The 14,506-nt window shown below is 39.7% G+C and overlaps 1 protein-coding gene across 1 annotated transcript in view; it reads right to left on the reverse strand.

The window, feature by feature from the left end:
• The window catches only part of STON2 (stonin 2), a 1,178,066-nt gene that overhangs the window by 299,773 nt on the left and 863,787 nt on the right, over positions 1–14,506 (reverse strand). The gene's annotated exons all lie outside the window — the stretch shown is intronic.

Genomic DNA, 14,506 nt, shown 5'->3' on the forward strand with positions numbered 1-14,506 from the left:
GCTGATTTTCCTATTGGGTTTTTTTGTGCTTTTAATTTTCTTTGTAGGTATGTGAAGAATATTAGTTCCTGGCATTACCTCTTCATCACATTTTAAAAATTCATTAAAGTTTATAATATATTTTTAAACTTTTAATGTAACATTTTTGTTATAAAGTCTTTTAACATTTTATATAGTTGGATTCACCAATCTTTTTCTTTATAATTCTTGAATTTTATGTCATGTCTAGAAATGATTTTTCATTCAAGATTATAAATTCAATTCATTTAATTTCTTTTCATAAATATGTCTATGATATTATTAACTGTATATAAATGCTTGATCCATCCGGAATTTCTTCCAGTACAAAAAAAGTTATAAGGAGATTTAAATTTGGTTTGTCCAAAAGTTTAGCCATTTGTTCTAGGTCCCTTTTTTCCTCACTGACTTGAAATGAAACTACTATATATTAATAAACAGATTTCTGTTCTTCTTCTAAGATGTGGCAGTATTTAGTAGAGGCCAGCATGGCCTTTTTCAAATGCGTATTATTTGTGTATTTCTCCTACTCCTTGGGATGAGTCTTTTGGAGTTGTTCTCAAATATGGAATCAAAGATTGTTGTTTGAGCCTGGCACAGGGGTGCAAGCCTGTAATTCCAGCAGCTCTGGAGGCTGAGGCAGGAGGACCCTGAGTTCAAAGCCAGCCTCAGCAAAAGTGAAGCACTAAGCAACTCAGTGAGACCCTGTCTCCAAATAAAATACAAAATAGGGCTGGGGATTTGGCTCAGTGGTTGAGTGCCCCTGAGTTCAATCCCTGGTATGGGGGGAAAAATCGTTGTTTGTTTGTTTATTTATTTATTTTGCAGTTCTAGGGATTGACTCAGGGCCTCCCATACACTGGGCAAAAGCTCTACTATGGAGTTACATCCCCAGTGCTGTTTTTTTTTTTTTTTTTTTTTTTTTTTAAACCAACTGTTCATGAGATAAGAAATAGAAAAAGGAAACATTGTGACCTAAGACCATGCTTAATGCTACATAAGGTTTGGGTAGTAAAGAAAGGAGGAGTGAGCTCTGCATGTTGAAAGCCTCCTTGAGAAAGCACAGCTCCTGCAGAGGCTCAGATTCCTGGTTGGAGCTGCAGTCCTGCTGGGGTTCTCTTCATTCCAATCCAGTCTCCCCCTGAGTCGGTAAAACACCACACACAACTCCAGGGTCAACATCTGCCTCCCTTTCTGCGTTGTGCACAAGTCACTGCTTGTGAGGTTTGGCTCAGAGGCAAGTACTGCCTTCTACCCACATCTTTTCATTCTAAATGAAAAGGCTTTTGATCCACTTTTACTGCTATTTACTTTCCCATCATCTGTCCACCTTAAAGCACAGATTTGGCTGACTGTGAAGTAGTCAAATTAACCCAAGGTCCAAGTCCTAAGAAGCAAATGAATACTGTTTTAATCTCAGGGAAGGGACCCCTACTCAGGAACTGTGGGTTTCAGCCAGTGTTTCCTTTCACAACTGTTCAAATTTAAATCCCAACTTTCCCCTTGCAAATGTTACCTGTGTACATGAGTCTGGGAAGGTTTCCCCTTTGTTCAAAAGATTATATATCTGGGGCTGAGGTTGTGGCTCAGTGGGGTACAGCGCTCGCCTAACAGTGAGAGGCCCTGGGTTCGATCCTCAGCACCAAATAAAAATAAACAAGCAACATAAAGGTATTGTGTACAACTAAAAAATAAATATTTAACAGATTATAGATCTGCAGACAATAAGTTCATTATTTACATCTCATAGACCCATTATAGAGAATTCAAATTCTAATGTGTCTTGCAGAGAGCTTCAGCATGACTCTTTGATTTATAGTTAGGTGAATAAAACTAAGAAAATAATGAAAACTCAAACTTCGGAGCATACCACACAAACCCCAAAGTTTACTTGTTAAAGCTTTCTAATTTTCTTGTGTCTTTCCAGCCAAAATGAACAAATTCCCTAGGGATTTCTCTAGCACTTTTCATCTGATGCTGTCAAAGCACTTTACACCAGCTATCTAATTAAGACTCTGAACACCTTAGTGAGAGTGGGAAGCATCAACAACATAAACCTGACAAATAGAAGCTGGATCCCCTGAAAACCTAGCTAAATAAAATAGCTCTGGGTCCATGATGAGAATGTGCTGAATTTAAAGCACTGGGAAGTTTGTCTGTCATCTGGTGCCACACTCCTTAGCTCTCATAGAACGCCCTGATCATTCCACTAAGAATTTCATGTTGCCAGAATATTTGAAGTGGCAGCGTTTCAGGGAAATATCTCAGGCATTATGTGCAGCAGAAGAGGCATTGGAAGGAAAAAAAAACCATAAAAAACCCCAAAAAACAAACAACAGGAAAAAAAAAACCACAGAAGAAGAACTTAGAAGTACACATGATAACTGGGAGCTGGGATATAGAGAGGAATGGTTCTTTGGACAGATTGGATAAGGGTCTGGAGGGACATTCAAGGGAGACTACAGACTCTGTAATGATGGGCAGGATTCTTAGTTGCAAGTAGCAAAAACCAACTCTGACTGACATAAGCCAAAAGGAAATTTATTGGAAGGGCATTGGTATCTTTCCGACTCAAGAGGAGACCCAAGGACTGGTCTTCTAACAAGCAAACTCTGGAGGGCAGGAATGGAAGTAATGGTCCTGCAGGAAGAATAATTTAATTTGCTATTATGATTTTCATAAACAGTGACCTCCACCGTTGGGACATCTTTGTGACACTAATGAGTGTAAGTTTTGGGAAACAACATCCAGTTGGCCTAGCTGAGTCATTTGTCCATGGAGTTGTTCAGGGGCACGAAGGAGGGTGGGACTGGCTCTTTGACTTTCCACAGTGGGATGCAGTATCTCTGACACAATGGGGGCTTCCTCAAAATATATCAGGAAGTGAAGGGCCTGGAATCTGTGTCTCTAGAAAAATGGGAAATGTGCACAAGAATCACCCCTCTCCTCTTGGCTATTCCTGCTTGGAATAGAAGTTCAGAAATCTAAAGTGTGTGGTGCATGAGGTGGGTGGGTGTATGTATGTATACACCTGGAGATTGCTCTGGTGAGGAGTTACTTGTTGACTTTTATCCTGGTCATAGTAGGGAATGGGTAATGGAATAGATCTTGCTTGTATGATGTTTTTTTTTTTTTTTCCTCTTCATACCCTTTGCCTTTCTTCATTGGCTATTTTTAAAAATTATCATTTGTTCTAATTAATTATATATGACAGTAGAATGCATTTCGACTCATTGTACACAAATGGAGCACAACTTTTCATTTCTCTGGTTGTACATAATGCAGAGTACACCATTCATGCAATAATACATATATATAGGGTAATAATGTCTGTCTCATTCCACCATCTTCCTACCCTGTACTTCTCCCCTCCCCACTCCCCTCTGCCCAATAAAAAGTTCCTCCATTCTTTCCTTGCCCCCCATCCCCATTATGAATCAGCATCCACTTATCAGAGAAAACATTTTGGCTTTTTTTGGGATTGGCTTATTTTGCTTACCATGATATTCTCCAACTCCATCCATTTATCTGCAAATGCCATAATTTCATCCTTTAAGGCTGAGTAATATTTCATTTTGTATATATACCACAGTTTCTTTATCCATTCATCTATTGAAGGGCATCTTGGTTGGTTCCACAGTTCAGCTATTGTGAATTGACTGCTATAAACATCGATGTGGCTGTGTCATTGTAGTATGCTGATTTTAAGTCCTTTGGGTATAGACCAAGGAGAGGGATAGCTGGGTCAAATGGTGGTTCCATTCCAAGTTTTCTAAGGAATCTCCATACTGCTTACCAGAGTGGTTACACCAATTTGCAATTCCACCAGCAATGAATGAGTGTACCTTTTCCCGCACATCCTCGACAACATTTATTGCTGCTTGTATTCTTGTTAATCGCCATTCTGACTGGAGTGAGATGAAATCTTAGAGTAGTTTTGATTTGCATTTTTCTAATTGCTAGAGATGTTCAACATTTTTCCATATATTTGTTGATTATATATCTTCTTCTATGAAGTGTCTGTTCAGTTCCTAAGCCCATTTATTGATTGGGTTAATTTTTTTGTTATTAAGTTTTTTGAGTTATTTATACATCCTGGAGATTAGTGCTCTTATCTGATGTGCATGTGGTAAATATTTTCTCCCATTCTGTAGGCTCTCTTTTCACATTTCTGATTGTTTCCTTTGCTGGGAAGCTTTTTTAGTTTGAATCCATCCCATTTATTGATTCTTGATTTTACTTGTACTTTAGGAGTCTTGTTAAGGAAGTCAGGTCCTAAGCTGACATGATGAAGATTTGGGCCTACTTTTTCTTCTATTTGGCACATGGTCTCTGGTCTATCTAGTGGCTATTTCTTCATGTCAAATTTGGCAGGGCACTCAAGATCATAGAGATGCCACCTCTAGCCTTTCTGTTTTCTCTTGTTAGAAAGAACAAAGGTGCTCTTGACCAAGGGATAGGACTGGACAGATAGGGCTCTATTATTTGCACTGGTATAAGCACTGATTAATCTGAAAATTTTATTCCAATTAGCAAATATCCTATTGCTCTGTCATTCCTGAGCCTAGAATGACTACCTGTTCTGGATTCCTCTCAATTCCTGTGGTCTTCATATTCCCTATGAGACAATTGAGGATGTTGCTTTACACTCTTGCTTTGTGGATGTTTTTCTTATTTCTTCTCTTCAGCATTTGGGGAACTCCTGAGACACAATATTTTAAAAAAACTGATTTTCAAAGTGACATGTTTGGATGAAATACAGGCCAGTCATCCAGTCATACAGATGTTTTGATGCCACACTTCTGAATATATGACAACATCATCTGTGGGTTTCAGTGATCGTTCCTCTAGTGCTTTATACTATAAACAGTCTGAAGATAAAATTTCTTAACTCTGGCTTCATCCTCTACCATTCAGTTCTTTTGATCCTAAATCTGTATCTCTTATATTGTCCAGTTTTTTTTTTCTGACTGATGTATTTGAAAGTCTATGGGTGTCAGTGGAGCATATCTAGGATTATTAGATCCTGCAAAACTGGGAATCAGATTCTTTGTTTAGCATCCAACATGGAGTGGAGATGACTTCTGGTGAGGGTAAAAAGATGGTGTAGAAAGAGGAAGCCTGTAGCTCTAGACAGATCAGAATTAAACAGCTCTTATTGTCCCCAGAGAATGAAGTCCAGTTATGTGAGCTGTCAAAAAACCCCTAGCCTTCTGATATACATCAGTTCATTCCTGAATACTATGTTTCATACCAGCTAAATCTCTAGGTATTGAGAATACAATTTCCTGCTCTGTGCTGGGCTCTGTCTGAAGACTACCATTTGCTTGTATTGACTGAGATTTAGAAATAGGTTAAAGGATTTCTGTATGTGAGGCCTATGGAGCACTTTGGCTATATGAAGAGGACAGGTGCAAATTTGCAGCTATTAACCTAGATACTTCTTGTGCTACTGAAATATTGTCTTACTGAGGGTACCAGCTAGGGTTAGCCACAGCTTCAGGAATGATGGCAAGGATGTCTAGAGACATGAGGAATATATGTCACATTAAATACTCTATGCCCTATCTACCTGTGCATTTATTAACCTACTGATGCTGAAGGACCAATGGGAGAGAATCGGAAGAGAAGGTGCTGACTAAAGAATCTCATCACCTTGACACTGAAAAAGGACATATAGCTAGATATTGAGGTTGGAAGGCTATATTAAAGTTATATCTGATTTTGAAATGACAAGCACAAGCTCCTTCCCTTGGATTTACATTGCACTAAATTTAGTGAGCTTCAGTTAGCAAGTACAATATTCCATATACTAAATTGATGCTCCCATGTACAGGAGATTCAAACATGATAAAGAATCGCAGGAACATATTTCCTCCTCAGGCTTACATACCTAGCCTGTGACCTTGGCGGAATCCTTCAGATTGTTGTAAGCCTGCCTGTTTTCCATTTAATAAATGGAGAGAATAATACTATACACTTACCTTGTGATGCTGCTGCAAGGATCACCAGGCATTGCTTTCTGAGCTCTTCCCTGTTCAGAGCAAAGCCCCAGGGAGAGCTGGAGCACTTTAGCTCAGAGCTGCACTGCACTCTCAAAAGATCTTTCCCCCCTCTGCCTTGATTTTTATTGTTCATTTTAGGAACAGGAAAAACATTGGCATAGATAGGCAGGAACCAAAGATGACGAGCAAAAGCGTCCTTGCTAGGAGAGGCTCTTCATGCCAGGCATGGCTTCTTTCGCAACCCGGGGCTCAGTTGCTTCTGACACTGCTCCCCAGTCCTTTTCTCTGACTTACATGGACCTGTATCTACTCGTGGCAAGTGAAAAAAAAAAGGAGTAAATTGAAGACTTATTTGTTTAGGCATAATTGATTTTTTTTTCAAAAGCACTTCTAAAACCAGGAATTGTAATATACAAAGAAACTTAGAAATGACTGAGGACACATTTCTGATCCAATCTTTATGGCCCATAAAGGTGACTGGGAGACTGGTTCCAGGGACGGTTGGTGACGGTAGGTTGTATATGGAAAGTGTCCAGAACAGGGCCCATCATGTAACAGGCTTGCAATGAAGGTGGCTGCTGCTGAGGCTGCTGCTACAGCTATTATTGGTTCCTTTCTTTTGCTCTGTTCCATGGAACTGCCACCCTGGAATGTCCCCCACCCCTTTTTTTTTTGAGATTGGGGATTTATCTCTCTTACTTTATATTTGCTGGGACCCAGGTATGAAGAAATTATCTCTTTGCTAGAAGGAAAATAGAGGTGGCTGTGATGCCTATTGGAATCCGAAACTCTGCTCTGTCCCCTTCCATTCCACTGCAGAGAGTTTTACTAAGCATGTTCTAAGCATTAAGGTGTATTAAAAAATGAATTTCAGGCAAATGATCTGTGCTGACTCCAACTTTCATTTATACAGGACCATGGGGAGGGTTAACTCAGTGGGAATCCCTGGGGTGTTGTAGGACAGGCTGAGATGGACAGGCAAGGGTTTAGCCAACTCTCAAGTCCCAGCTATCAGGGAAAATGGGAGCCTGTCCTTGGTTGATTCAGAAATGAAAGGCTTTGTGCTGAAGCCTTACAAAGGTGGGGGCTGGTGATCCTTGTGCTTCAGTATTGCTATGAATGCCCCAGGCGGCCAAGCCAGCATGATTCACGGTGTTGTCAAATGCTCTTGTAGTTTGAAATGTCACATTAAGTAACTAGTTGCTATCATAACTATGTGATGTTAGCAATTTCCAGAAAGTGGGAGCTCTGAACTTCTCGTTCTAATTATATTTCCTATATTCACCAATTCTTTTATTTATTTTTGTTTTCTGATGCTTTGACACCTAGGGCCTTGCTGATCTGAGGCGATCCCCCTCCCAGGGCTAGCACATTTCTAGAGATAGTTACAGTTTGCTTTTGGGCACCTTAAGCAACAGTTTCAAATGTACAGTAAATTTCACACCATCACCACCTCCCCTATCGGGATCTCACACTCTGTGCCACTATTCCCCTGCCCTAATCATCCCAGAGCCAGGTACCAGAAAATCTGCCCCAAGCCTGCTGACATTATTCCAACCAGCCAATCTTAAACCTGCTGATCCTGTCTCACCTGCTCCTTCAGTGGAAACCATTATACCCTGTGCTTCTCTGTGTGGTCCCTCCTCCTCTTGAGATCTGAAAGTAAACTCTTCCGTGGTAGTTGTCTCCTGATCTATTGGCCTTGCCATACCTAAATAATAATAAAACATACTTTAAAAAAATCTTCTTCTTCTAAAGTAGAATTGGGATGAGACAAGTTCTTGGAAGATCTCAAGGGATAAATACTGGTGTGGATGTGGCCACACAGTATCGAATAAATCAAACTAGGTGAAAAAGTCATTTTCTAAAAAAATTGGGCAGTGGGACCTGATATTGTAGAATGTGACAGAGCGAATATACAACTGGACAGTGGCCAGACCATTGAATGGATGGTGGTCCTTGTGTTTCAGTATTGCTGTATGACAACTGTATACTGTGTATGACAGATGTATGACAATTGACCCACCACCTCCGCAGCAATAGGCCCAGAACAGTTGGGATGTGGTCAAAGATCACCAACTTTCCTAATTTTTGCTCCTACCTCCAGTTCAGAACCAACTAAAGGAAGACAAATATATTTCTCAAACAAATCAAATAAGAGGCCTTGGTTCCAGGCAGTCAGCCTCCAGCTTCTCCATGCTAAACCTCTGGTGAGAGCTTAACTAAGCTTCCTTTTCTTTCACTATGAACTCTTCCCACTCTTGTCTGTTTTGAGCCTCTGCTAAACATAAGTGGTGGCTGGCGATGACCTTTCCATAGAAATCTCTGAATAAATAACCTGTTTGTTGTCATCCTTCTTTCATTTTCTCTTGTGCTTTAACAATTAGCCACCATGTCTAAAAATGAATATAATGCATTTACCCATAAAATTAATTCCCTTTCTCAACTTCCTAATGTGGGGGCTGATTCTAACCTAAATCCTCCCCCTACAAATTTATAGCCATATTTCAGTAACCTCCAATATTTTATTATTCTAAATCCCAATTATTTATTAACTTCTAATCTAATCTTTGTTTCTTAAAAATATTTTTTAGTTGAAGTTGGACACAATATCTTCATTTTATTTTTTTATTTTATGGGGTGCTGAGGATTGAATCCAGCTCCTTACACATGCCAGATGAGGCTCTGCCTCTGAGACACAACCTAGCTCCTAATCTTTGTTCTTACAGACTCACTCCTTTCCCTCCTTTCCACCATCTTGAATACTTGATTACCGGTACTTAGCTAGTATATATCCTTAGATTTTTCTAACACCTAATCTGTTTTGTCAGATAGCATTTGATAAAATATTATTTCATTCCGTTTGTTCCTTCTTCAAGAGGATGTAGCCTTTTAAGACATTGATTTTTCTTCTCCAACTATATATGGAAACCAATCAACCAACCAAGGTCTTATGGCAGACCAAGCAGTCTCTGGGTGTGGGATCCAGATGCTGCCTTTTTGAAGAGCTCCCCCAGGAGATTCTATGCATAAGGAGACTGAGAACTATGGTTAGATCAAGCCAAATTTCCATCCGTCTGATATTCAAGGTTATTATCTAACTTGTCCTACAAACAGGGACTCTTTTCAATATTACTCAAACTTCCTCAATAAGAATAACACGGAGGTACTTGCTAAATCCCATTAACTCTTGACTCTGCCGAAGCAGCTTGTTCATCAAATGCCCCAGATGATTCTTCTCTTTAGGGATGGTGGGAATTTGCTGTGGAGTATTTTGCAGCATTTCAAATTTTGATGTGCATACAAATCACTCAAGGAGCTGGTTTATGTACTGGTTCTGACTCAGTAGGTGGGAAGGGGGAGAAGGAGTCTGCCACTCTAAGTCCTAGGTGCTGCTGGTGCCACCCGTCTATGAGCCACACTTGAGTAGTCATGACTGTCCATTGAAATCACTGGGGGATCTTTATAAAGTATTGAGGTCCCAGCCGTGGAGATTCTGATTTAATTAGTCTGGACCATAGCTTGGGGAATCAGGATTCTAAAAGACTCCCCAGGTGAGAGCAATATGCTGCCATGGCGGAGAACCAACATTATATAGATTCTTCTCTTGCCTCCTTTTACTGTCATGCTGTTCTTCCCATCTGGATCACCCTTTCTTTTCATGTTTATTAAATAACATCCTATAATTTCTATCAAGCTCTGTTCAAAAGATGACTTCTTTTTCCTAAATGCCTTCTTTCCTCACTTAATTCAGCATGTAATAATCTTCCTCTCACTTTGATTTATTTTAGCACAAATGTGTACAATTTATTCTACATTATTGCCCAATTACTTATGGATACCTTTCAGTTTACGAATGTATCCCAGTTTGGTACTCTGAAACTTAACTACAGGGCTTTGCAAACACACTATGGTACCTCTTCTGCTTCAGTGTCTTAAACAATGTCAGGAAAATTATCACAACTTAGAAATAGATGAGAGAGATGACTGCATGTTTAAGCCCTAGTTGGACTTGACTTTCTATCGACTGGTTTATTTTACAACTCCAGAGGGGCATAGGCTAACTTATTGATTTTGTCCAATGGGGATGCAAATAATACCCATCTCTCAGAAGAGATAACACCAAAGGTTATGGTTTATTGCTTGAAAGAATTTGTCAATTTTGTATATAACCCAGCGATCTTATTGTAATATTTATTTATTAATTTTGCTTTACATACCTCACTGTTTTCATCTTAATTAATGAGTTGGATAAAATATTTGACATATATAACTTGCATGAGTCATGATTTTCTTTCTTTCGAATGTGTTTGCAAAATGCCGAAATGCTCAAGTAGGAGTTTAATCAATGGTAAAATTAGACTGGATTGATGAAGTAAGTGATAAAGTTTCATGTGTGAAGAGATAATCCATCTTGCAAATGTAAAACACAATAATCGATATATCAACACGTGAAAACCTCTAAGCACTAATAATTTCAAACTGGAACAAGTTGTACTAATTTGATGCTTTCAGACATGGATTGTGAGGACAGTCAATTCCCTAGAAATTCTTCAGTCATTCCCCATCCCCTCCCCATCCCTGGGCATTTTATTCAATGAAAAGAGAGGTTCAAAAAGTCAGGGCAATAGTGGGAGGAGCCGGAGCCAGAGCCAGAGCAATGGAATCAGACAGCTGAAATATTGGCTTTGCCCTTAGTAGCTGTTCTCTGTAAATTAGGGTTAATAAGTCCCTTGGGGGAGGTATCTTGTGCATAATGGATGCTCCTTAAATGTTGGTACTCTTCCTCATGAGCATTTTTAGAGGATGAACGAGGTGGACAACTGCAGCCTAGATGAGAACCTGAGTTATGGAGAAAGAGTTAAAATGACTTAATACTGTTTATATAGGGCCATAAAAACACCATCTGCTGGTACTAGCCAGTTCAGCTTCTACAGAGCTGACATGCACTAATGCTGAACTGATAGGAGAGGAACGGCTAAGGTTTTGCTACTTCTGTCATTATTCAACGAGCTGCCATCTCGGGACCAGTCTCCAGTTTACCTATCACATAACCCGGTTGTTCAACATTTAAAGATTTATTTTAGTCCTTAAATATTTATGCTCTCCCCAAACCTTTTACTGCTATAGTTACTGCTATAGTTACTGCTGAAGAAAAACAAGACTCAGGAGGTTACTGTGTGGTGTATCAGCAATTCTAGATTTTACCATTAGATTGGTGTATGCCTTATGTTGAATTAGACTCACATGAGTGGATTAATATTAAACTTTCATTTTGCATGATGAGGCTAGATGTGCTTGGGAGAGAAGGGTAAGGTCTATTCCTTTTTAGACTTATCAATCAGTAAATAAAAGGCTACTTGCTCTGCAATACACATATGGAGCCAGAAGTGAACAGCAGCAGATTGTGAACCTTAGGGGAGTTTGCCTCCAATAAAGCATGCAGAGGAAGGCTGTCCCAATGGTAGAAGTGAATTCAGCAATTGCTCCTGCCACCTCTCACAACACCTGCATTTGGATCCTTGGTACCCATTAGGCATAATGATGGGCTGATTCCACATCCCTGGGACATTTGGACTCATTCAGATGATTAAAAAGCATGAGATATGTGTCCCACACACCTGTCAACTTGCAATAATAATAGTTTATGTTTAAAAAATGTCTTTCTCCAAAAATCTCAAAGCTGCTTTTCTTTGAAAATCTATTTATGATAGGGAAGGGGCATAATCTTATTCCCATTTTTCAGAGTCTTACAACCATGGAAGGATGTAAATATTTTGTCATTTTGGTACTATTCTGGATTCCAATTTTTTATTGCCTGTAGAAATCACCTGGAGATCTTCAACAACGATAGATGCCTGACACCTGTGCCCTGGCATTCCCACTTGAATTGCTCTGGGAGTGTGTGTCAGATGCTCATCAGGATTTTTAAAGGCTCCCAAAATGATTGGAACTCTTGGGGGGGGTCACCAAGCTAAAAAATTCTTTGGTTTGGGGCATTTCAGTGGAGTATTAACAGTAGGAAGAATTTCAGATGGTAGAGCTGTTAGACTACCCTTCCCCATTGGGTTCTCTATCCATATTGTTGTTTTCACTCCTGAACAACATTACTAATAAGGACAGATATTCAAAAGACAGTCATGTGCAGCATGATGATGTTAAGATCAATGAGGGACCTTCTATATGATGATGTGGTTCCACAAGATTCTAATGGAGCTGAAAAATTCCTATCGTCTAGTGACATCATAGCCATCATGATGTTATAGTGCAACACATTGCTTGTGTTTGTGGAGATGCTGGTGTAAACAAACCTACTGAGCTTCCAGTCTTATAAAAGTATAGCAGCACAATTATGTATAGTATATAATGATAATACATAACTATGTTACTGGTTTATGTAACTTACTATGCTTTTAGTGTTATTTTATTTATTTATTTTTTAGTGTTATTTTAGAGTACACCCCTACTTCTAAAAATGTTGAATATATATATATATATATATATATATATATATATATGTGTGAGTGTGTGTGTGTGTGTGTGTGTGTGTGTATGTATATATATATATATATATAAATTATATGGGCAGCAGAGCCATACATCTCAAGTATTACATCATTTTCTCTAGTGCTGTATTTGATCTCATGTTGTTTTGTTCATTGGCCCTAGCTATGGTGGGTGGGTGGCTATATATCTAGTTTGTATAAGCACACTCTACAATTTCACACGATAGTGAAATTGCCTAACAATGCATTTCTCAGACTATGACTGTGACTATGCAACCCAGTGCTAGAATCCTTGGGATAATCTTCATCCCACCTCTAACCAATATTAGGCCAGCCCAGATCATTACCTTTCAGAAGGACTTTGGTGGAGAATTCCAGAGAAATGATGATTAAATTAACATAGAGCTATTGTTTTAAAAAACAACAAGAACAAATCAATCATTTTGGAACTTCAGATTTTGGAAAATAGTTTTCCAGTCAGTAAACTGATGTTTTAAGAAGGGAAAATGGTAAAGGTCTTTGAGTCTCAGTGGAGAAAGGATGTTGCAATTCATAAATGAGTATAACGTTGAACTGTGTGGGGTGACGGGGCGGGGGGCTGTTTCTTGTGAAACTTACTTGTTTTCTGACTTTCTTCAGAAGCTCAGTCAGAGTTGAGGGTTGGGAAAGCCAGGGGGCCACCAGTGTATTCTAGGTCCCTGCATCCATCACTGCTGGTAACTTGGCCATGGCTTCTGGTGTGGAACCAGCTTCACTTGAAGATGTATGGATCTGATGGTGACATTTACAGGGCTCTGTGATGAAAGCAACCATTGCCTGTGGGGAGGAAGGCTGGCTTCTCAGATGTTCAGCTGCCTCTCCATCTGGCTGACTGGAAAGAAGAAACGGGAGTAAGAAAAAGAGCAGAGTGACGAAGGTCCCTATATAGAAACATGGAAAAGATGATAGGAGAGGAAGTAACAAGGCCTTAGAGACTCACCAGTGGGAGTCCATTCTCTTAGTGTCTTTGGCACTAAACCTAAAAGTCATGTCCTCCACGGCCACAAATGGGAGGGACATGAAATAATAAGAAAGTATATGAGAAGGCTGATTCCATGGGCTCCCAGAAGGCCCTAGAGTCTCACCACAATCGCAATGTGCCTCTCGTAAACAGTTACTTTCTTTCTAGAGTCTTTTTGGTGCCCTGAAGTTTTAGGATATTTTGTTTACTTCTAGAAGCACAAGGACATCCATAGATGAAATTTGAGCAAGTCTGGGTAGAAATGAGGTGAGCTGTGTGAGAGTGTGTTAGTTTCCCAGGCCTTCCACATCTAATGACCACAAACTGGGTGGCTTATAATAACGCTTTGAAGCTAGAAATCCAAAGTCAAGGTGTCAGAGAAGTGGTGCTCTCACCCAGGGCTCTGGGAAGAATCCTTCTGTGCCTCCCCCTAGTGGTGGTTCACGGCAATCCTAGGCGTGCCCTGGCTAGTAGCTGCATTACTCTGATCTTCCTTTCTACCACCAACATACCCTCTTCTTTCCTGTGTGTTTTCCTGTCTTCTTTCTTATAATCATATCAGTCATTGCATTTGGGACCCACCTTAAATTAAGCATGCTATCTTGAGATCCTTGACTGATTAACATCTATAAAAACTCTATTTCCAAATAGGGTGTCATTTTGAGATTCTAAGTGAACATGAATTTGGGAGGCACTATTTAACCCACTACAAAAGGAATGGGTAGGGGGCAGGGGAGGGAGAGGGGATTGATGGATGAATTAAGAGCAGGGTCTAGATGAATGATTATTAACATTGGTTGTTAACTTGTGGGGAGGGGTAACTTTGAAATCCCTCTCCTGCCCCCAACTCCAGACACTTTTATTTAATCAATCCTAGAAGCTGGGCACATAAGGTACATGGATGGAGAGAACTGGTTTAAGGAAATAGGGAGGAATAGTGACTCTGAGAATGAGAGCCCATATTAAAAACTGAAAAG

This window comes from Spermophilus citellus, assembly GCF_964194105.1.
Source record: "Spermophilus citellus genome assembly, chromosome: 4".
Lineage (NCBI taxonomy): Eukaryota > Metazoa > Chordata > Mammalia > Rodentia > Sciuridae > Spermophilus > Spermophilus citellus.